This window comes from Schistocerca piceifrons, chromosome 7 (assembly GCF_021461385.2).
Source record: "Schistocerca piceifrons isolate TAMUIC-IGC-003096 chromosome 7, iqSchPice1.1, whole genome shotgun sequence".
NCBI classification, from domain to species: Eukaryota; Metazoa; Arthropoda; class Insecta; order Orthoptera; family Acrididae; genus Schistocerca; species Schistocerca piceifrons.
In genome coordinates, this window is record NC_060144.1 from 434,671,877 (window position 1) to 434,694,609 (window position 22,733).

At 43.0% G+C, this 22,733-nt stretch overlaps 1 protein-coding gene across 2 annotated transcripts in view; it reads left to right on the plus strand.

Annotated features, from left to right (window-relative positions):
* Positions 1 to 18,260: 18,260 nt before the first annotated feature.
* LOC124804766 (dihydropyrimidinase-like) overlaps positions 18,261 to 22,733 on the plus strand; it is a 261,068-nt gene continuing 256,595 nt past the window's right edge. For both annotated transcript variants that reach the window (XM_047265081.1, XM_047265082.1), the window contains exon 1: positions 18,261 to 18,364. The gene's annotated coding sequence lies outside the window, so the exon portion shown is untranslated. The remainder of the gene's footprint in view (positions 18,365 to 22,733) is intronic.

The following is a 22,733-nucleotide window of genomic DNA, read 5'->3' on the forward strand; positions in this document are numbered from 1 at the left end:
GAGTTTGTGAGGTTGGTTATCACTGAGGTCCTACACCCACCACCAGTTTTTTTGAATGGTTGGCGGTTGGTCCTGGAACGCGGCATGTTAGGACTCTCTGGGGCCGCCGATTGAACGAGACGGACGCAGGAGTGCGGCGCTCGTCGTGGATGGTGAGAAAAGTTATTCATAATGTAGGTTTTTTGGGAACATTGATTATGAAGCATGTTCGGGTGTGAATTAATACCGGGAAAAGTTCAGCGATATTTTATTAGTAGAAATTTTTCAGATTAATGTGTTTCAACTAGCGGACTTAGGTGCGAGGTGATCGAGGGCATGAACCAATGGTTCTTGTTCTTAGGTCAATAGCGGATAGGTTCATTAATGTTTCATTTGTTGCATGGTTTCGTTCTGGATATATGATTCAACGGTTTATTTTACTCGTTTCTTTGTTGTCGAACTTGGCCACGTGTTGCCAGCATTCATAACGGTAGTCACTGGATTTGCCATTCGTTAATAATGTATGAATAATGTGGAGTCATGAAGCCTGGTCTGGTTTGCTCACGTTGCATTGCGGTTGCATAATACGCGGTTTCAGCATGAACCTATCCGCATGTTACTGCATGTGTAGTAACACAAGTAATGTTTGAGAGAGTCAGAGGTAATATTCTTCCATACTCCGCGCGTTAAATAGGTGTGACAGTAACTAAATGGTGTTAAGAGGCTACCATTCAGTAACATTCATTTTCACCCATTTTAATCATTAGTAGATGAAACTGGTGACTAGGTGTTGACTATGTTTCCGGTATGACGAGATGCAAGAGATAGTGAATAGATTTCATGTATGTTTTGTCACAAGGAGTGATATTTTCCTTAAACGTTTTGTGACAGAGAGTAATAGTTTTCTTAAATGTTGTGTCACAGAGAGTAATAGTTCTCTTTAATATTATCGAAATAAATCAGAATGATGATTGAAATTCTCTCTTAGCGTTATTTAGTATCATTCATCCATACCACTGAGATAATGACTATATTCTACGAATTTTCAATCCAGGCATATCCATTGTATGCATTATGCACTTCATGCGACTAACTGAGTTTATACTATCAGAAAAAGGAAGTCTTACCGTCCCTAGTGTGGACGTATTGTTGCTTGGCCATTCACCGATGTTGCGTTATCCGTTGCTTCATTTTTAAATTAGAATACTATCTTTTCTAGCGGGTTTGATTACCCATATCTCAATTTATCGGGCCTAATTGAAAAAATTAGACACATGGCGGTAGAAATGGGAACCATGGAGCACTGCATCCGCTTATATTAAAGGGAGATACTTCTTACATGAAAATTAATCAGCTTAACAAACAAGGGGTAGACTTTCAATACATACACTGATAAGCCAAAACATTATGACCACTGCATACCACGACGTTGGATGCCGCCTGCTAGTGTTGCGGGCACGTGACCCGGTAATGAAAGTATGTAGGAGCAGACTCGGATGGGCGATTACCAAAGCGAAGATATGGGCTGCAAATGAGGATATCCATTAAGATAAGCGACTTTGAGAAAAGGGAGATTGTTACTGCACAGAGCTTGTGAGAGAGTATCTCTAAACGGCGAAGCTGGTCGAATGTTCACGTGCTACTGTCGTGAGCATCTACGGAAAGAGGTAGGACAGTGTAGCTACCACTAGGCACTAAATGGTTGGAGATCCACGACTCTTCACAGAATGTGGCTTCGAAGGCTTGCCTGCTTTTTAAAGTAGGATAGATGATGATCTGCGGCATCTATGCCGAAAGAGCGCACTACTGGTGCACGCACAAGGGTTTCGGAGCACAGTGTTCATCGTACATTGTTCAACATGGAGCTCTGCAGTAGACCACCCCGAGTGTGATGACATGACGCCTGCTTGAAAAATGCCACTGCCGTCGGTAAGGGGTGTACGTGGTCTGCAACCAGTGTACGATACTGCTTGGCCGTCATGGTGTATTGCATGAGCTCCACCGGACCCGTCGATTCCCACGTGAATGTTCCCCAGAGCTTAATGGAGCCACCGCTAGCTTGCTCGGTCTCGCATTACAGATGTGAAGGAGCTGTTCCCCTGGAAGACGACGGATTCGCGCCCTCCCGTCAGCATGATGAAAAAGGTATCGGGATTCATCAGATCATGCAACACTCTATCACTGTGCCAAAACCCAGTGCCAATGGTCGCTTGCCCATTTCAGTCGTAGTTATCGATGTCATGGTTTTAACATTGGCACGTGCATGAGTCGTCGGCTGCGGAGACACATCGTTAGGAGTGTTCGGTGCACTGCGTCTTCAGACGCACTTGTATTCCACCCAGCATTAAAGTCTGATATTAGTTCCGCCACAGTTCGCCGCCTGTCCTGTTTTACCAGTCTGTCCAGCCTACAAACTTCGACATCTGTGATGAAAGGTGGCCGCCCAACCCCACGACGTCTGGAAGTAGTTTCATCTTCGTTTCACCACGTGTTGCAGACACTCACCAAAGAACGCCTAGAACACTCAACAAGTCGTGCAGTTTCCGAAATGCTCGCGCCTAGCATCCGGGCCGTCACAATCTGACCTCGGTCAAACTCAGACGGGTCACGCTCCTTCCCCATTCGTCACACGGACAGCACGCTCGCTGATACTACATGCACCTTTAGTCTGTCAGACTAGCAGTCATTGCTCGCTATGTGACGCTGCTACCGCCAAGACGGGTTTATATCGACATTAAGTCGGTTGTCATATTTTCTGGCTGGTCAGCGTATAAGTGTGGTGCTAGAAAATAATTCTGAAGATTAAATGGGTAGTTCGAATAAGTAACGTAAATGTGCAGAATCGAATTGTTAGGAACAAATTTATGTCATTACTTGATTAAAGAAGTGAAAGCAGATAGGACACATTATGAGACATCAGGAAATAGAAGTGGAACTGAATGGAGCACAAACTGTAGAAGGAGACAAGTGACTGAATATGGTAAGCAAGTTCAAATACACTCCTGGAAATGGAAAACAGAACACATTGACACCGGTGTGTCAGACCCACCATACTTGCTCCGGACACTGCGAGAGGGCTGTACAAGCAATGATCACACGCACGGCACAGCGGACACACCAGGAACCGCGGTGTTGGCCGTCGAATGGCGCTAGCTGCGCAGCGTTTGTGCACCGCCGCCGTCAGTGTCAGCCAGTTTGCCGTGGCATACGGAGCTCCATCGCAGTCTTTAACACTGGTAGCATGCCGCGACAGCGTGGACGTGAACCGTATGTGCAGTTGACGGACTTTGAGCGAGGGCGTATAGTGGGCATGCGGGAGGCCGGGTGGACGTACCGCCGAATTGCTCAACACGTGGGACGTGAGGTCTCCACAGTACATCGATGTTGTCGCCAGTGGTCGGCGGAAGGTGCACGTGCCCGTCAACCTGGGACCGGACCGCAGCGACGCACGGATGCACGCCAAGACCGTAGGATCCTACGCAGTGCCGTAGGGGACCGCACCGCCACTTCCCAGCAAATTAGGGACACTGTTGCTCCTGGGGTATCGGCGAGGACCATTCGCAACCGTCTCCATGAAGCTGGGCTACGGTCCCGCACACCATTAGGCCGTCTTCCGCTCACGCCCCAACATCGTGCAGCCCGCCTCCAGTGGTGTCGCGACAGGTGTGAATGGAGGGACGAATGGAGACGTGTCGTCTTCAGCGATGAGAGTCGCTTCTGCCTTGGTGCCAATGATGGTCGTATGCGTGTTTGGCGCCGTGCAGGTGAGCGCCACAATCAGGACTGCATACGACCGAGGCACACAGGGCCAACACCCGGCATCATGGTGTGGGGAGCGATCTCCTACACTGGCCGTACACCACTGGTGATCGTCGAGGGGACACTGAATAGTGCACGGTACATCCAAACCGTCATCGAACCCATCGTTCTACCATTCCTAGACCGACAAGGGAACTTGCTGTTCCAACAGGACAATGCACGTCCGCATGTATCCCGTGCCACCCAACGTGCTCTTGAAGGTGTAAGTCAACTACCCTGGCCAGCAAGATCTCCGGATCTGTCCCCCATTGAGCATGTTTGGGACTGGATGAAGCGTCGTCTCACGCGGTCTGCACGTCCAGCACGAACGCTGGTCCAACTGGGGCGCCAGGTGGAAATGGCATGGCAAGCCGTTCCACAGGACTACATCCAGCATCTCTACGATCGTCTCCATGGGAGAATAGCAGCCTGCATTGCTGCGAAAGGTGGATATACACTGTACTAGTGCCGACATTGTGCATGCTCTGTTGCCTGTGTCTATGTGCCTGTGGTTCTGTCAGTGTGATCATGTGATGTATCTGACCCCAGGAATGTGTCAATAAAGTTTCCCCTTCCTGGGACAATGAATTCACGGTGTTCTTATTTCAATTTCCAGGAGTGTAGATAAAGGTACAGTAATTACTCACATTTGAAAAGATGGATACAAGATGGACTATCGTGAATAGCTACATCAAACCAGTCTTCCGACCAATGACAACAACAATTCGAGAAGATTTAATAAGTTAAATGTCCGCCCCGATAGCTGAGTGGTCAGCGTGACAGACTGCCGTCCTAAGGGGCCCGGGTTCGATTCCCGGCTGGGTCGGCGATTTTCTCCGCTCAGGTACTGGATGTTGTGTTGTCTTCATCATCATTTCAACCCCATCCAGCGCGCAGGTCTCCCAACGTTGCATCGAATGTAATAAGACCTGCACCAAGGCGGCCGGACCTGCCCCGTAAGGGGCCTCCCGGCCATTGACGCCAAACGCTCATTTCATTTCCAATAAGTTAAATTCGTCGAGGAAGCCTCCAGTCTCATGCAGCAAACAAACTCATTTGTGTCTCTAAACAAGCTTATGTGACGGTTGTTAGCGGGAAACATGAATGTCGACTTCTTAACAAAATGTCATCCCGAATAGCGGACCCCTACGCAAACTGAACCTCTGGGCTGTGGTGATGACGGGGTTGCCGACGTGGCAGGCGTAGTCCGACTACACCGCAGCTCAAGGGAATGAAACGGTCCCCTAAGGAGAAACGGGTGGAAGCAGTGACGTGTCCTTAGAAGGGAGAAGCGGATAGGGCGTTAGCCGGATGCCGCACCGCCGTAATACCCTCTGTTGACCCTCCTTGTTGACTTGGGATCCCTTCAAACAACACAGTTGGAAACAATTGGTCACCTTCTTCAGCCTCTGCTCTCAGAAGCAAATGGAATATCTCGTGACAACATAAGAAGTAGTTCTTGTGCACTTATTATCACTGGACATACATTTACCTTTGGCCAGTGAGATCATTTATAATGTTTCGCGTATTCATGTTCTCTTAAGGCAACGTAATTTTTTCTGCCTCCGCGAATGCTGCACAGTTTACAAAAGTATTATAAAGCACATGGAGGTATAGAATTCTAGGGAGCTGCTGCATCTACTGTATCTATACTCCGCAAGTGACTATACACTGTGAGATATTTTAACCTTTCCAAGACCCAATTTTAGCTAGTCACTAAAAATAGTCTCTTAATAAATATGTAATAAGGTTATTCATTCATTTTTTGCAATTTTATCTCTTGTTTTTTTAAATCAAAATAGGTACGATGAAAGAAATATTTTCCGTAAAATTTACGGAAATGTGGTTTACTACCAAAGCAGAGGATCACAGACAAGAAAGAACGTATGTATGCAGTTGTTACAGTCAATCCTTATTCATTGCAACAACTGCATACATGTCCTCTTCTCTTGTCTGTGATCTACTACTTCGATAAATCTTACATATTCTGATTCTGTGAAAGTTTAGTGGTCTCCCTTCCTGTTTCTAAGGTGAAAATCTATTAATCAGTTGTCTTACAAGCCGCAGCCGAAATCTCAGTTCATTTTTCTAAACGTGATGTTGTTTACTCAGCAGAGATAAAACATTACGAAGTCAACTGTTTGAAATTAGCAATGTCTTCCATATCCAGTATCACCTGGAAATGTTACGTGGAAAGATCACCATTGTTTTATAAAAATATAATAAAATAAATATGCTAAAATATTTTAAAATATTTTTAGTATCTAGATCGTTTTATTATATTTTAAAAATATTTTATGACCGCTGACATTTCCAAAAATTGTCTTTCAAACAATTTTAAACCGTTTTTTTTTTAATTCTGTCCCTGTTAGTACTGCAGAATATTAACAGATGTTGTGAGAATGATGTGAGTATTTGTTATGCTTACAGTAACACTATTTTTGCACCGACAGTATCCCACCTTCCACCCAGCTTCTGTTTCATCATTTCAGGTAGCCCCTCATGATCGAGTGTCAAGTTCCAACAGAAGTACTCGTATTTTACAGCACTTCTATTAGATTTAGGATGATGAAAAGTGCCTTAGGCTGAGAACTCATTACCCTGGAGCTATATTAAATACTTAGTACCGATCAATGCATATTATGCAGCAATAAGTTATGAAAGCTGCATTGAACGCAGGAAAACTGCGAAGTCGGTCTGGGAAACGGTTAAACCAATGCTTGTAACATCACATTTACATTTACAAAAGGAACATGGAAGAAGAAAGAGTGGAGGCAGGTGACTTAGACATTATTTCGTTATCGTAGATGCGAAACTACTGTTAAATACAATAAACCGAGAGTGGTGCATTCTCTCTCTCCCCGCAGATATTAACTTCCTGGTATTTTCAAAGGCAAAAGTGGATAATGCTGCAAGTACTCATTTAACATTTACTAATGGTATGGCTTATAGCTTCTGTATGCAAATAGAAGTATTTTTTGATAAATTTCAAAAATGTAACCTTCCGAGGTTATCAGCTGGGCAACATTATTGTTTGAGTGTTAAAAGAAATGATGGAGCAGGACACTCGTAAAAATCTTGTGTACAAACAAAATTTTTATACTTTGAGGTGACAAAAGTCATGAGCAGCGACATGAGCAAATACAGATTGCGTACATAAGGTACAAAATGTCAGTGCACTGGCGGGGCTATCATTTCTGGTCAAATAACATTTGTGGAAGGATTTCCAACGCGATTATATCCGCACGACGAGAATTAACAGGCTTGGAAGGCGGAATGGAGTTGAAGCTAAACTCATGGAACATCCGATTTCGGAAATCGTTAGGGAATTCAATATTTCAAGAGCCATAGATTCAAGAGTGTGCCGAGAACACCAAATTTCAGGCATTACGTCTCACCAGGGACAACGCAGCTGCCGACGGCCTTCACTTAACGACCGAGAGCAACGGCGTTTGCGTAGAGTTGTCAGTGCTAACAGACAAGTAATACTGCGTGAAATAACCTCACATATCAAAGTAGGATGTACGACGAACATATCCGTTAGGACAGAGCGGAGAAATTTGGCGTTAATGGGTTATGGCAGCAGACGATCGACGCGAGTGCCTTTGCTAAAAGCAGGACATCGTCAACAAGGCACAGTGCAAGCTGCTGGTGGCTCCATAATGGCGTGGACTGTGTTTACGTTGAATGGATTGGGTCCTCTGGTCCAACTGAACCGATCACTGAGAGGCAAAGGCTATGTTCGGCTACTTGGAGACCATCTGCAGTTATTCATGGACTTCATGATCCGAACATCGATTAAATTTTTATGCATGAGAATGCGTCATGCCACAGGACCGCAGTTGTTAGTGACTGGTTTGAAGAACATTGTTGACAGTTCGAGTGAATGATTGGGCATCCCAGATCGCCCGACATGAATCACGTTGAACATTCATGGGACATAATCGAGAGGTTATTTCGTCCACTACTACATCCTGCACCGGCAAAACTTTCCCAATAATGGACGGCTATAGAGACAGCATGCCTCTATATTTCTGCAGGGGACTTGAAACGACGTGTTGAGTCCATGCCACGCCGAATTGCTGCACTACTCTTGGCAATAGGAAGTCCGACATAATCTATCCCATGACTTCTGTCACCTCAGTGTTGGTAATCAGACACTCACACACACACAGACACAGACACAGACACACACACACACACACACACACACACACACACACACACACACACACACACACACAGCCCTACAAAAAAGGTAATAGTATATTGCAGCAAATAAATGAATTTTTGCACTGTCTGCAAGAGACTTTGCATTACTTTCAATAGGAGATTTTGCACTTTGTTTCAAGTCTCTTGGGTTTTACATCTTCTGAAATTTCTGCTACTTAGTAGAAGCAGTGCTCTAGTGAGAATGCTGTTAGAGTTTCAGTAAATAGCGAGATTGATGAAATAACATTTACTTTATTTGTAAGACTACTGTAAATCGCATTATTTGTAATGGAAGTTTGGACAGCTGTTATCCTTTCTTACTGGATGTGGAACTTCCCTTTTCGCTTTGTATGATGTTCACGGATACTGAAGTTTTTATGTATGCTACAACATGGATAGCTTATGTACAACAGAGCAAATGCACCTTTTATTTTCGCTAACATAGCACTTTACAAGCGTCCATTTTCGTTAACAAACTGTGTGGTGCGCGTGTTAGATTCAGCCGGCAACTGCCGCTGGAGGACACTGAGATCGCAAGTGCTAATGAGAGACACGTTCTATGTAATGCACCAGCTCACATCTAAGCGTTTACCAAACACGATGGAAACCATCTCTGGCGCACTTCATGGTGAATAACACATATTGTGAAAGGATGGCTTTACGCTCAGCACACTTTCGTAGAGTGATTTAATAGTTTTAAAATTTTTTTCTGGTTTCAAATCAGTAAAGAATTTTAGGTAAACACTTCTGTGCTAACAATTCTGTACTTTACTGAGGTGGCGCAGTGGTTAAGACACTGGTCTCGCATTCAGGAGCATGCTGCTTCCAGTCCCACTGCAGCCCACCTGAATCGCTTAAGGCAAATGCCAGGATAGCTCCATTAAAAACTACACTTCGATTTCCTTCCCTGTTCTCCCAGTCTAAATTTGTGATACGTCTCGAATGGCCTCATCATCAATGGGACGTTGAGTCTTAATCTTACTTTTTACGGTTCTTTACCTCATAGGTAAAAACGGAATCTTTATAGTATCACTTCGTTGTCAGTCTATATGTCCCTCTGTTAAGATCCTTTTGCTCAGGAACTGGTAGCCCTATCAAGCTGGAATTTACGTCACATACTGAGGTTTACAGTCCCTTGGCGGTGTAAGAAAACCGATGCTTTGAAATCAGTGCAGTCAAAAGATACGTCTAATTATAATCGCAAACTCACTCATCAAAACCTGTAGGGCACTTCCCGTTGACCTAGAATCTGAAATTTGACAAGAAGCAAAACTTTACAGCAGAAGTAAAAGGAAAAAAAAAAAAACAGAAAATTGTTAATCTATAGTTATATAATACGAAAATAAATATGTTTTTTTGTCATTTGTTATCCGACTTCAGTCTTAAAATTACAATGTAGTTACAATTCCCAGGACAGATATCTTTCCAATAACAATGTCGTTAAAAGCCAAAAATCGTCAAGAATCTCGATTCCCGGGAAGGATGAACAGTCTATATACATAATTAACTTTCTACGGAACCCTCAGCGCGTGAGTCCTACTGACACATGGCTAATTTTTTTAACATAACTTACGGACATTTTGTGTAAATCACGGCCCTTGCGACCTAAGTGACTATATAAGTAAACGACGTGATTTTTATGTTCCCATTGTGTTCAGCGTGAAAATATTACAATCCTCTTGTAAGCTGTGCCAGAACGGCTCTCAGAAATTCTGCCGGAAAGTCACTTCAGTGGTGCGCGGTACCTCCATCATCAAATGGACTGCATTTTCCTTGTCAGGTTCCGAACTCGCAGACAGAACATCAAAATTTCTCCTTCCCGTATTCCGGTTGAAAAACTCCCGTTTCTGGTAAATGAGTCGTTGGCTCTGTTCAGCCGACTTGTCTTGATGGTGAAATGAAATGGCTAAACACTATGGGATTTAACATGTAAGGTCATCAGTCTCCTAGACTTAGAATTACTTAAACCTAACTAACCTAAGAACAGCACACACATACATGCGCGAGACAGGATTCGAATCTGCGACCGTAGCAGCAGCGCGATTCCGGACTGAAGCGCCTAGAACCGCTCGGCCACAGCGGCTGGATCTTGATGGTGCCTGTGACGTTTAGAGCCCAAATACCAGAAGAAGCTACTGCACGTCCAAAAACTATGGAAAACCAGTGATTATAATCTACAATTATTTAAGTATAATATAGATTAGTGTAATCATTTCAGGATAAAATTAAGTAAACAACTCAATTTTCACAAAGTGACAAAACGACGTGAGAGGAAAAAGTGGCCATTTAGCTTTAAACTCAAAAATAAGGGATAAAAAGCTGTTTTAACGAAGAACTAAATATTTTTTTTGTGAAACATGATTCGGACTACACTTTTGACAAATAAAAGTCAAACTCTATTTCTCAACTCCAGTGCAGGTTTCATGAGCAGTTGGTACTTAATCCGCTAACACTGAATTTGAAAATTTTTAGCCGCGGTGCTACTACGGTCGCAGGTTCGAATCCTGCCTCGGGCATGGATGTGTGTGATGTCCTTAGGTTAGTTAGGTTTAAATAGTTCTAAGTCTAGGGGACTGATGACCTCGGATGTTAAGTCCCATAGTGCTTGGAGCCATCTGAATTTTTTTTTTTAATTTTCTTCGCAGTACATGCACTCTGTGTCTCCATCGTTGAGGTCAAAAAGAGTTCTTACAGGATTGGGTTCCCTGCTCTTTGCAGTTTTCTTTTTCCTCCCCTTCTCTTCTGCTGCTTTCTGTTTTACCTTATTTTTACTTTCTTTTTCTTCTCTTTCTTTACTTGCAGCTTTTAGGTGACACTTATAAGAACTTTATGTATTGCCGCAGAGCCCTTCTTTTGGCCGCTGCTCTTACGTTTTCCCCCTGCACAAAGTGGCTACAGGCCACTGCTGACTTTGCCACTAGGTGTCACCAGAGGCGGACCCGTCAGTATAAAAGGAGGCATGAAGTATCGCGTTGACAGTAGAGAATCAGTACCGCAATGGGTCGGTTAACAGAGGTCAGTGACTTCGAAAGCGGACTAGTCACTGCATATCACAGAGTAAAAAATCCACCAGGGGCATTCCAGCACTTCTAAAGTTGCCCAACTCGACTGTTGGTGGTCGACTGTGACATGGAATGCGAAGGAACAACGGCAAGTAAACCGAGACCAAGCAGACCTAGTTCAGTGACCGATAGGAACCGTAGAGCACAGCGGAGGGTGGTTGTAAAAAGTTGCATGAAATCAGCGAGAGGAATCAGCCGGATATTCCAAACTACTAACAACAACTGAGCTAGCACAATTACTGTGCGTAGGGAGTTAAAAAGAATGGGGCGCAATTGTTTTGTAGTCAATGCAAAGTGACAGTTGACGTGGAGTGAAGAGAGACTCTTTATTGTCAGTGGATGACTGCAAACGAGTGATGATTCCCTGTACAGCGCTGCCGGCCAGTTGGTAATTACTTTGTAAGGTGAGTGATTGTTGTTGCTCCGGATGGCTTTTTATTTCAACTAAAAGTAAGTATTTTCCATGATTTTGGCTCTCATTATACCATGAAGTTATGTGGAACATCACAATCTTTTGATTTAAACATAACCTAAGCTGCGAGTAGCGACGGAAACATCTGTTTGAGAATTGTTTAGGTCTAACTGCAAACTTGTACTGAAGTTTTTCTGAGTTTACGTCCACCTTATATGATGACTCGCTATGGCAGTCTCTCCCGGCTGTTCCGCAAAGGCGTCCAAAACATCATCGAGATTGCTGGTCATCTCGTGAACGTGTTATATATTAAATTTTCATGACATCACTATTTTTTTGTAGATGCCAAATAAGTACATTCGTAAGAGCGCATCTTCAAGGCGATCGTATAAAGAAGTCCTCTAAGTGCTATTGACATAGAAAACAAAAATTATGCATTGTTCTACATCCAACTAACTGCATGATTGAGACGATTTCTCATTATTTTCGATATAAAACTGGTATGTTCCAACGAGTTAATAAAAAATTCAAGAATTGTAAAATGCTTTTTTACAAATGAAGTTATCTTTAAGTTATAATTTACCTACAATGCATATCTTTATAACATACTTTTGACGTCAAGATATTCAATAAACATAAGTGTTAAACTTTTTTAAAATTTTCTCTTTGATTTTAAAGTGTTTTGTCCGATAGTAATCTAGCCTTACATGTCCGCTCATCTAACCCTGACACCCGGGCAAGGTGTATGAAATTCGGTATACCTTGGTAAACGAAGTTCGACTTACGTTTCTTGTGGATTGAAAATGTAATTTATGGACAGTTTCAAGGTGTTATTGTGTACGAGGCTGTGAAACTGGCTTTTGAAAAAATAATGGCCGTGTATCCCGGATTTACGCTATAGCGCCAACAGTGACGTATGGAGAAGGTGGAGATGCGGTATGTGGTGTTCTTCGTGGTTTGTATGTGGTCTCCTTGTTTCGCTTAGGAAAACTCTAAATGTGGAAGGGTATGAATGCATTTTACAGCATTCTGTACTGCATTCAGTAGAAAAACAGTTCAGAGACGATAATCGTACGTATCGACATTACAATGCACGCTCTCAAGAAGCAACATCTGTGACACAGTGTTTTATGGACAATCTCATTCCTGAAATATAAGGTCCCGCCCACAGTTCCGACCTGAACCAATCGAACACTTTCGAGTTGCATTAAATGGTTCAAATGGCTCTGAGCACTATGGGACTTAACATCTTAGGTCATCAGTCCCCTAGAACTTAGAACTACTTAAACCTAACTAACCTAAGGACATTACACACATCCATGCCCGAGGCAGGATTCGAACCTGCGACCGTAGCAGTCCCGCGGTTCCGTACTGCAGCGCCTAGAACCGCACGGCCACCGCGGCCGGCGAGTTGCATTAGAACGACGACTTCGATCCTTGATCACAGCGTCCAACATCAGTAGCTTCTCTCGTTTCGGCTCTTGAGGGAGAATGGGCTACCATTCCTCCATAGACATGCTGCCTCAGTGAAAGATTCCTCAGCACAGTTCAAGCGTGATAAAGACGAAACCCATATTAATAACAACCAATAGGTAGGTGGTTTGGTTCAAATGGCTCTGAGCACTATGCGACTTAACTTCTGAAGTCATCAGTCCCCTAGAACTTAGAACTACTTAAACCTAACTAACCTCAGGACATCACACGCATCCATGCCCGAGGCAGGATTCTAACCTGCGACCGTAGCGGTCGCGCGGTTCCAGACTGTAGCGCCTGAAACCGGTCGGCACCCCGGCCGGCATAGGTAGGTTTCTCGATACTTTTGATCCCATGGTGTGTGTAGAGAACCTTAGAGGCCCTGTTATGCTTCCTCGTGGTAAATCCGAAGCTACTTTCGTTTCTGTAGAACATTCACTGCGCAATAATATACTGATTTTTGTCAGTCACTGATTCATTGAGACACTCATATATATACGAAGGAATTTGCTTAGTAGTTGACGATGTGGTACGGCGGCTAAACATTTTTCGAAAATCTAGGAAGAGGGAGTCTACCTGTTCGTCTGTATCTATTATTTTCCGGGTGCTGTTGTGTGAACGAAGGAAGCTGTTCCTCACACGCGTACTTTTTCCTGAATGCGTAATGATTCATGGAGAGAAACTTAAGGGGAGTACGTATGTTATATATCTACAATGTTTAATCTGTAATATTGATGACCCATTATCTCAGTAGAGAGGATATAAAATGTAGAATGGCAATGGCAAGGAAAGCGTTTCTGAAGAAGAGAAATTTGCTGACATCGAGTATAGATGTAAGTGTCAGGAAGTCGTTTCTGAAAGTATTTGTATGGAGTGTAGCCATGTATGGAAGTGAAACATGGACGATAAATAGTTTGAACAAGAAGAGAATAGAAGCTTTCGAAATGTGGTGCTACAGAAGAATGCTGAAGATTAGATGGGTAGATCACATAACTAATGAGGAGGTATTGAATAGAATTGGGGAGAAGAGGAGTTTGTGGCACAACTTGACAAGAAGAGGGGACCGGTTGGTAGGACAAGTTCTGAGGCATCAGGGGATCACCAATTTAGTATTGGAGGGCAGTGTGGAGGGTAAAAATTGTAGAGGGAGACCAAGAGATTAATACACGAAGCAGATTCAGTAGGATGTAGGTTGCAGTAAGTACTGGGAGATCGAGAAGCTTGCGCAGGATAGAGTAGCATGGAGAGCTGCATCAAACCAGTCTCAGGACTGAAGACCACAACAACAACAACATTATCTCAGAAACTTTGATAGACAGAGAGCTGAAAATTTTCTGTATTACCGTATAACTCCTTTTCTGATTGAATAAATAATTAGTTCTGAATTTTTAAAATTATGTTTAGTTTTTTTTCTTTAAAAACTCTTTTTCCACCGTAAATTAAAAAAAACCGTCATAGATACGTGTAAAATTAGGTAAAGATATCTGTAACCGTACCTGGGGTAATGAGTGAAATATTTTTAAAGAAGTAGTTTTCATTAAATCAAATTCACAGTTTCAGATGAAATCAACAAATATACGAAGGCGTGGCACCTACTAGATGCAGCTGGACGCGTAATCAGCATTGTCTGTCTTCTTTTCTTGATTATCCTGCAACGCTACACGTATTCTTATTTCCCTGCTCTTGTTTCTTTAGTCATTTCTCTTGACGCATACTCGACTTCAATGATTGTAAATCGGCCCACTCGCTAGACGTCCTGAAGCGTGTTGGCTCCTGGAACACTACCAAGTTGCTCTAATAACCGAATTCTTCCCTTGTTACCATTCTTAAAAGTTACCACAGCATCTCAAAAACCCAGGTGTTGAGTTTTCATTCCCACATACACATTTTTTGGAATGTACGTTCCAATGAAATTATTGAAAAACTTATTCGCGTTTTTTGATTTTGACAATGGAGATGTTTGGACAGATCAGGATGAGGCAACACGCTATACACTGGTTTAATAACTTCCATCGTTGCAGGTCGCATGCTGTCTTTCTGCCTGAATTGCTCCTCTCTTCCTGCTCCCTGAGCGTTGCACTACTTGCTCCGTGAATCAGCACCCAGTGGGCACAGATCATGTGTAGGAGTATCGTCAGTGGATGATTTGTGGAAGAATACAGCCCAGTCTGATGTTTTCATTTCTTGTATGTCATATGGGTTGTATCTTATTGCCGTTCCATAAAAGTTTTATCTGTAAGTCTCTCTTTACCATTTATAGTTTATTATCATTACAATTCACACTTACAAAGAACTGAATGCATGTGGAATACAGTGCATCCAGTCTCTTAAGACGGACACGAAGTCAAGGAATTATCATTTGAAAACCACAGCCTTCTAGATTGAACACTTCCAGAGCTACAGACAGTCAGTGCAAAACGATTGGATTTTATTTCGTTTGTACTATTAACTTTGAAATGATAAAAAGTACACTTACAATACGAGTATAAGTTGTTTCACAAATAATACATCAAACTGTTCTGGAGAGATCAGGTATTATCAATAGATAATAAATGGAAAACGTGACTTTTAGATCAGTTTCACCATACTTTCTCCCCTTAAAAGCAACCCAGGGCACAGGGATAGAACCTGGCTTGCTCCACCCCCTCTTTCTCCCTCGCCCCTGAAGCTGCATTTACGCTGATATGTTCAGGTTTTCGACCTTTAATGTGGCGTCCACATACATTTTCTGCTAATAACCGTATTTTTTAGTTTTTGAAATTAAGATCTTTTGATTTTTGTTTTCATCTTGTATCGTCAACAATTTATATATTTTTTTACTTCAGTTATTCAATTATATCATTTGCTATTTGCTTACAATTGATCTGTTGTGCTAGTAAAACCGAAAGTATCGATTTATATTGCTTACACTCGATGTTTCAATCTTCTTACTTAGTGTGTTAGAGATAGCTGTGATATCTAACTTCCTACCTGAGATAGTTTTCACTTAACAGCTTATTACTGCGCAATACACGTGTTTTTAGCGGACTAGTATACTGAAGCAGCTGCATCTTCTTTCTACATCTACATCTACATCCATACTCCGCATGTGTGGCGGAGGGTACCTTGAGTACATCTATCGGTTCTCCCTTCTATTCCAGTCTCGTAGTGTTCGTGGAAAGAAAGATTCTCGGTATGCCTCTGTGTGGGCTCTGATCTCTCTGATTTTATCCTCATGGTCTATCCGCGAGATATACGTAGGAGGGAGAAATATACTGCTTAACTCCTCGGTGAAGGTATGTTCTCGAAACTTCAACAAAAGCCCGTACCGAGCTACTGAGCGTCTCTCCTGCAGAGTCTTCCACTGGAATTTATCTGTCATCTCCGTAACGCTTTCGCGATTACTAAATGATCCTGTAACGAAGCGTGCTGCTCTCCATTGGATCTTTTCTATCTCTTCTATCAACTGTATCTGGTACGGATCCCACACTGCTGAGCAGTATTCAAGCAGCGGGCGAACAAGTGTACTGTAACCTACTTCCTTTGTTTTCGGACTGCATTTATTTAGGATTCTTCTAATGAATCTCAGTCTGGCATCTGCTTTACCGACGATCAACGTTATATGATCATTCCATTTTAAATCACTCCTAATGCCTACTCCGAGATAATTTATGGAATAACTGCTTCCAGTTGCTGACCTGTTATATTGTAGCTAAATGATAAGGGATCTTTCTTTCTATGTATTCGCAGCACATTACACTTGTCTACATTGAGATTCAATTGCCATTCCCTGCACCATGCGTCAATTCGCTGCAGATCCTCCTGCATTTCAGTACAATTTTCCATTGTTATAACCTCTCGATATACCACAGCATCATCCGCAAAAAGCCTCAGTGACCTTCCAATGTTATCCACAAGGTCATTTATGTATATTGTGAATAGCAACGGTCCTACGACACTCCCCTGCGGCACACCTGAAATAACTCTTACTTCGGAAGACTTCTCTCCATTGAGAATGGCATGCTGCGTTCTGTTATCTAGGAACTCTTCAATCCAATCACACAATTCCTCTGATAGTCCATATGCTCTTACTTTGTTCATTATACGACTGTGGGCAACTGTATAGAACGCCTTGCGGAAGTAAAGAAACACGGCATCTACCTGGGAACCCGTGTCTATGGTCCTCTGAGTCTTGCGGACGAATAGCGCGTGCTGGGATTCACACGATCGTCTTTTTCGAAACCCATGCTGATTCCTACAGAGTAGATTTCCAGTCTTCAGAAAAGTCATTATACTCCAACATAATACACGTTGCAAAATTCTACAACTGATCGACGTTAGAGATATAGGTCAATAATTCTGCACATCTGTTCGACGTCCCTTCTTGAAAACGGGGATGACCTGTGCCCTTTTCCAATCCATTGGAACGCTACGCTCTTATATAGACCTACGGTACACCGCTGCAAGAAGAGGGGTAAGTTCCTTCGCGTACTCTGTGTAAAATCGAAAATTTAAATTACATACTCCTTTTCCAGCAAATTATCTTACTGTGTAAGGTTCGTGATTTTCTAAATATAACCTCAAAACAGAAAAATTGTTTATTTTGTAAGTTAAGATTTTTTTTGACAGCTGAAGAATGCGTTTTGATTGTTCTTTGTTTCGCTTTTGTTTAAGATAATTTGATAATTTGTCCTCATGCCTAGTAGCAAATACACGTTTACGAATAAATTGCGAGAAATATATCTAAGCTCGCCCGGAAGAGTACAATGGAAAGCACAATATATGGTTTCCTGCCCAGGAACCTATGTTTCATTACCAAGTCTTGGCGCCAGTGGCTTGGTATTCCACTTGGAAAAAGAGAAATATATTAAATGTGTTAGGGGTGACAACTGGATTTGTAAAAACGTTTGCAATGGTGAAATCTAATTTTATGATTTGAAGTAAAACACAGTTTTTCGTTTCTTATGTAATAAATTTAAAATGAGGAAAGTGTCCTCTTTTTTTATATTCCGAAATATTTGCTGACCCTGTACACGCCCCTTCCTCGGCCTGATGATATTGGTGAAGATCTCTGTTTCTTTCCGAATACGCGTCACAAAAAGTGACTCTCGCTGTTTGTCGATCCTCCTGTTATCGAGCGTTGCGTCTCGTGCACAGGACGCTTATACCATGGATGACCAGTTAGCAGCTGACCATTACAACAAGTAGCAACAATTGCTTTCTCGCACTGCCCTGGCGACGGCTTCCCTCGGCGGGAAATGGCTCGTTGCTCTGCGCCCGGCGCGCCCCTGGCGGCCGCCGCCGCAAGCTTCTCGGCGCCGTGTCCCCAGCGCCTTCTGCAGTGCGTTCGCCGCTCGCATCTGAGGCGCAACTCTTCGGCTCTCCTGGCAACTGTCGCTAGCATCGACCGCGCTGAGCACAGCTTCTCGTACGACAAGACGCAATAGAAGTAAGTCACGCGCGCCGCAACGGAGCCGGCGCGTTCTCTCCAACTGCATGCTTCTAAATAACAGCAGGAAGGGACTGTGCGTGATGAAACTACACGGTTAACGCGTTACTGGACTCAGTCTTACTAACACCGTGGAAAAAATTGCGCTAGTCGTCATCTTTGGAATCATCATATATATAGAACGCGTCACCCGCTCTACAGCCGAGTCTACACGTTACCCGATGTTAAAGCTCGGTGCTGGATGGAAAACGAACCTGAAGCTTTGTTTCTTGTGATGTAGTTCTCTTTAATATTATCCTTCTTGTAGACTCAAGAGTGATACTTTCATCATTTGGCAGTACGTGTTTAAATTATCAGTCAGGAGTACTTGAACACGCAAAGTACTTGTCTTAGAGTGATCTGTTCCAGAAAAGTCCTGTCTTACTTTAAAGGGACCTGCTGGTGAAGAGATAGAATTCTCATCCCGTACTTCCAGAGTGCATAGATCTTCATATATAATACTTAAGACATCGGTGTTCTACTCCAACACTGAATAATATTAGGACATCATGAGTCCTCAAACTGTGTCAGGTTTCTCTCATCATTCATAGAATCATTGCATGTCTCACATCTCATAATTTGACGTATGTCTGAGGAATTAAAAAAATTGTTTCACCTAATCACTGTATCCTTTAAGAACGGCAATCAATAATGATTTGTAGTATACTTCAACCTATATAATTTTTGGCATAACATAATTATATCGGTAATGAGAGAATCCTGGCACGGTCTGAGTGATATTATACGCATGATATCCTAGATAATGGTGTCGGAAACTAAATATGTCTTCAAAATTCGTCGTGTGAACAAAATATTTTAGGAATTAAACTAGTGTTGCTAAATAAATACAATGTATATTGCTGCTTAAAAAAGATGCCACTCAGTGTTGGCATAAAACAGCAACATCCTGAGTGTTATAGATGTAAAGTAACGGCTCTGAAAGTATGGGACAAAAATGCTGCCTGTTCACGAGCAGGTGCCCTTAAAACCACTTGTGCGGTAGTGGGACGAATTGTGACAAGACAGCACGAGTTGTTGGTTTTAAGGCAACACGAGAACATTTTGTTCAACTGACTTTATTTTATGGCTGCTAACTTTCATCTTCAGATACTTCTGATGACTTGAACACACTCAGATTTGCTGCGTGTAACTAGTGTTTTATTTATTATTTACGTTTGGGCCCTACTGCACAAGCAATGTACAACGTGGATCATTTTCAGAGTTTTATTTAGCTTTTTTTTACTCGTATCCCTTTCATTCTCTTAGTGTGGCCTCTCTTCCGCTCGTTAGTATCAATTTGTTCCGGTCCTCCTGCATTTTTCTGCCAGGCGAACTGCCCAGTTGTCAAGTTTCCTGCCCAAGCTTTCCCTGTGTGGTTCAAAATGGTTCAAATGGCTCTGAGCACTATGGGACTTAACTTCTGAGGTCATCAGTCCCCTAGAACTTTGAACTACTTAAACCTAACATCACACACATCCATGCCCGAGGCAAGATTCGAACCTGCGACCGTAGCGGTCGCGCGGTTCCTGACTGTAGCGCCTAGAACCGCTCGGCTACTCCGGCCGGCTTCCCTGTGTACTATTCCTGATTCCTTCAAAGTCTTCTTTTACTGCACTGACAAATTTTATTGTTTGAGTTTGTGCTTTACTGCAAGATTAGAAGAATTCCGCAGTTTGTCTAGTTAATGTCGTTCGTTCCACTCTTTTACTCTGCTCAAAGATTTTTAGCTTCCGCTTTTTCATATGTTTCTTTGTTTGCTCGCAGACTGTACGTTCCTTTTTGAATACAATTTGGACCAAAAATTCTCCTGGTACTTCTCATTCTCCCTTTCGGATTTTTTCACTGTCTCACTTTCTATTTAACGTCAATGTCTCAGCCCCTCACTCTGGTTTCATGACGGTGTTTTTGTGTCACAGTTTGATGTATTTTGAGATGAATTTTTTGGTTGTAGATGTCTCTTGAAAGCCTGTAAGCTCTTCCCTTTTGGTGTATTTTGAGATGACTTTTTTTTTTTGTATGTGTCTCTTGTAAGACTGAGAGGTGTTTCCTTGTGTGACAACGAATTTAGCAACCAATCTTTTACAGGCCAGTTTCTGTATCTGAACTGAGAAACTCTCTCAATTTTCGCACGTTTAGGTTTTACAATTTTACATGGAAGGTTGTTTCTCTAGTTGTAATTTGTTTTTTCGAGCGTCATTTGGAGTCCAACTCTCCTTGCTGTTTCTTTAAGAACTTCTATTTTTGTTTTGTGCTGTTTGAATGTCAGGATATGAATCACCAGGCAGAGCCTTATGGAAGGGGAGGTGGAGCCCCCCACTCCCCCCCCCCCTTCCCACCAAGGGTTCAGACACACCGGTGAGGGGGATGCAAACGGAGAGATGCGTGAGTTCTGATACATCTCTTCTGTCTACGAGAAGAAGCATTTTCCTCGGCCTGTAGTTTTAACAGCACGCTGTGTCATATATTGACGACGTGTTGAGTTATACATCGTTAACTTTAAAGCTGTTGGAAGCCAGCGAGAGCACTCCAACATAGAAAATCAGAGATACAACGCAAGAAGCAGGTAACGTGTTAGCGATTATGTTACAGGAAGTAATCGGTAAAGCTAGAGCGTTGCAAATTGCAGACGCTTTGAGCAGCTGTCCCAGAGAATTAACTGGTAACTACATTCACTGTCTAGAAGGTTTTGCAGGGCGTCACTGTAGAAGGCAGTCACGATGAAGCACGTCTTAGCGTACGCAGCAAGCTGGTTACTTGCCCTGAGAAGCGCAACGTCGGTGGAATTACACAGGTTAGAGTGAGAGGGGCAATGGGTAAAACTGCTGTAATAATAGCGGTCTCCACTCATGTGAGAGGCTTCAGGGCGAGACCAAGTGAATAGAACACTGTCGATGCTAGCCGTAACAGAATGTGGAGTGACTTTTAGCTGTCAGCTCAATGCTGTTGCTACCAAACTTGGAGTCTGTTAATGTAAAGCCCGGAAACATCCCCACGTACAGAGAGGGAAGGAAAGGACATAAGCGTCGTTGGCCAGAGGCATCAGACAGGTGCAGAACCCCACTCCAGATTGGAAAATCCCTATAAAGTGCTCCAGGATTGGCGGGCAACTGTAGATAGGGAGAAATAGTGAGCCACTACAACCCTTTAAAAATCCATTTTTTTGTATCCAGAGGAGTTATCAGCCACATCGCTGGGACTCCAATTCGATGTCGCTCATCGCCATCCTCGGGTAAGCTCCAGCAAGACTGTTTTCTCGCTTGGAGTGCTGCTCTCAAAGTTTGTACTTTACAATGCTGCTTGTGTTTCCTCATCCTTTCAGTTGCCACCCGCGGACTCAGACACTGACTTGCCGGATGTCAGTTTGTAGGATGCAGTTCCATGCCTGTTGCACATGGTCGGTCAATACAGGGACCTGTAAATTATAGAGTGCAGTGATCAGTTGCCTTTTTAAATTTTATTGTGCAGATCTAGATTTCGGCTAGAAGCTAGCCATTCTCAATGCACTGTTATTTTCGGTCAATGCATGTAATGCCTGTTGGTCGGGCTTCATCCACAGTTGATTGAATACTACTGAGTAGTATTCAATGAACTGAGTAGTATTCAATGAACTGAGTAGTATTCAATGAACTGTGGATGAAGCCCGACCAACAGGCATTACATGCATTGACCGAAAATAATAGTGCGTTGAGAATGGCCAGCTTCTAGCCGAGATGCTGTAGTATACAGAGAAGTTGCTGCATTAGAAAATTGTAGCGAAATACAGGAAGATCTGCAGCGGATAGGCACTTGGTGCAGGGAGTGGCAATTGACCCTTAACATAGACAAATGTAATGTATTGCGAATACATAGAAAGAAGGATCCTTTATTGTATGATTATATGATAGCGGAACAAACACTGGTAGCAGTTACTTCTGTAAAATATCTGGGAGTATGCGTACGGAACAATTTGAAGTGGAATGATCATATAAAATTAATTGTTGGTAAGGCGGGTACCAGGTTGAGATTCATTGGGAGAGTGCTTAGAAAATGTAGTCCATCAACAAAGGAGGTGGCTTACAAAACACTCGTTCGACCTATACTTGAGTATTGCTCATCAGTGTGGGATCCGTACCAGGTCGGGTTGACGGAGGAGATAGAGAAGATCCAAAGAAGAGCGGCGCGTTTCGTCACAGGGTTATTTGGTAACCGTGATAGCGTTACGGAGATGTTTAGCAAACTCAAGTGGCAGACTCTGCAAGAGAGGCGCTCTGCATCGCGGTGTAGCTTGCTCGCCAGGTTTCGAGAGGGTGCGTTTCTGGATGAGGTATCGAATATATTGCTTCCCCCTACT